Genomic DNA, 2,907 nt, shown 5'->3' on the forward strand with positions numbered 1-2,907 from the left:
TGTCAGTAGAATATTTTCAGAACTGCATGGGAAGAGGTGACTAATAGAAATATGTGTTTGTTAATGTAATTTTTAATATTTTATAAATGTATGCAATTAAAATGGGAATAAGTTTTAAGCAGATAAAATTTTAGTTTAAGCCACTTTTAGAGTAGGTAATATTTCTGGTCTTCAAATGAGTACTTTAAAAAGGATTTTTATTGTAATATAAAGCACCATAATCTCTAAGAGTTTTCCTTTTACCATCACTCGTTTAAGAAAGAAATAACTTAGGGTCTTTAGGCATATAGTTGAGATTACAAAAGAAAATGTATGGGGAAGCTTTTTGTTTTTGCTTGTCACAGCCCCAGTCTCTTTCAAAACTGCTACATAAATACATATAAAGAAACTAAATTTTAAAAAGAAGGAAAAATGAATTTTGTTTTATCTAATATATTACCAAATATATACTGTAATTTAAATGAAAATAAAATCTTAAAGTGTTGTTTTTATATTAAATGAAGTAAGATAAAATATATTGTCTTATAGCAGTAAATTGGGATGTAAGTAGAAAAACTGTTTGGGAAAAATAATTTTAGAGTATTTGTTTTGTATGTTAGTTATACAATAAGAACTATTTCCTAATACTTATTTAATACATGTAATAAGCACTTATCTTACTTTGAAATATTCTTCTTGAATATTTTATTTAAAATAAAATATTTTTTAAAACATTAGCATGGCTCATTTCCCTACAGACAAATGATCTTTTTGAACAATGTAGATAATTCTGTGAATGTACCAAATATTTTAAAGGCAGATTAAAACAGCAAAATATGTTTTATGTTTAAGAATTTATATTTGTCTTATTTCATGATGTGCTTAAACGCTTTGAGTAACTCCTCAAATGTTTTGTAAAAGACCTCTCTTCAAGTGAAAAATTGACCTTTTATTAGAATGCTACATGCTATGTCTTTTTACCAATACAAAATCACATGATGGAGTCTTGTAATCAAATATAGATTCAGGATGAGGAAATCAAATCCAGGCCTTTCTCATACCAAAGACACTATGCCAAGCAATCTTTTCTGCACTAATCTTCCATTCCCTAGCACCACACCACCTGAAAAATTTGTCTTTTTTTCTTTATAAATTTGTATTAAATTTCACTTTGATGGCATAACATTCATAAATAGTCTGCTTACATTGAAAATACCATTGACATTTAGGATGGAGATGACCATTATCTATTGATGTTCTTTGCAAATGAAAATTGTAGATACTCAGTTATATGGATTATCAGAAATGTGCACACATTCATCTCTGTAATGACTCAGGCACAGTGGCACAGTCACATTTGTGCTTCATAGTATTCAATCTCATATTCATCTCATTCATTTGGCTTCGTACCAGATATAAGTATATATGTGCTCATACTAACAGTATTTCTATTAGAGCAAAATATACTTGTCTCCCTCTTTCTCTATTCATCCCATCGTACAAGTTTTCTAACATTCAGAAATGTGTTGCAGATGACACTCATATATATTTTACAGTTACTTCATTCTTTCTTTTATAAAGATATCATTTCCTCATGTTATTCCAAAAATAATTTGAAAAAGGAAAGAAAGGGTTATAATCTAACTTAATCCGAACTTCTTTAATTAAAAAAGTTAAAATTGTGTGTTTCTTTCCCTTTATCTTATGATACATACATACCTGAATAAGGGTAGGAATTTATAATTTAAGAGATCACTGCTTCTTGTTGTTGTGAGTTTTCCAGTAACTATTATCCATATTTGATACCACATATTGCCTGAAAGTGGAACAGATCATACTCAGAGGACTTAGATATTCTAAAAGATTGTCTCATTCTACAAACACTTCACTTCCACATACTACTTTTATACTCAGAAGGTTATTCTCATGAGCTTAAATAAATACATAGTTTTTAAGCCAATATTTTTGTGATAGTATATTGTACAGCACAACTTTATTTTATAGATATCTAAATTATTTCACTATCTTGAACATGCTATTAAATTCTTGTAATACAAACCTGATTAAAAGATATTTCCTGTTTAAAAAGCTCATCTCAATGATAGAAATTATATTTATAGGTGGCTTGATTCAAGAAAAATGTCAATATGGTTTAGAATGGGTTGGATATGGAGATGTGTAATATGAACAAGAATCAAACATGAAAGATGGTTTCCAAAACATGATAGGTAGTTTTTTGATTCCTGAGATAGAGAACAGTGGAAATAGTACTGATTTATGGAAGATAAAAAAAAGCATTCAAAATTCTTGATACCCAATTGGCATCAATAGAGATTAATTTACTCTTATAACTTCCAATAAATTATTTTCTATGCAGTAGTATTTGAAAACAAAATTTATAAATTTTTAAAAGAAATAGTAACTGAATGTATAGTAAAATCCACTTTCATAGGATGAATTACAGAATGTATCACAAAGAAGATTTATGCTTCGAAAGAAATATTTTACATTATTCTTTATAATTCCTTGTTTCAAAAACAAAATCTGATATGACAACAAAAAGTCCTATTTATTTATCCTTCCATTTCATGCCTTCTGTTGTATTATAGCTTAAATACAAGGTATAATATATTCCATTCATAGTCATTCTTGATATGTCCAGAATTATTCCACAAGTTCTTCACAAAGCATTATATCAATATAAATCTATTTTCATTTACAATTTTTTTTCAATCTTGGAACCTATTTTGTACCTGACAGCTCAGACAATCTCCAGTCTACACATGATCAGTAATGTGCATTACTGTCATATGTAAAAAACAGAATATAACTAAATTGATGGAACTTTACCCTTTCTCATTTGAAGAAGCAAGAAAATACTTATAAAATATTAAATTCTGGAATAATAAAAATGTAAATTTTATCAGA

Source organism: Marmota monax, unplaced genomic scaffold (assembly GCF_021218885.2).
Source record: "Marmota monax isolate L192 unplaced genomic scaffold, Marmota_monax_Labrador192_F-V1.1 WCK01_AAM20220418_F8-fsc00305, whole genome shotgun sequence".
Classification (NCBI taxonomy): domain Eukaryota; kingdom Metazoa; phylum Chordata; class Mammalia; order Rodentia; family Sciuridae; genus Marmota; species Marmota monax.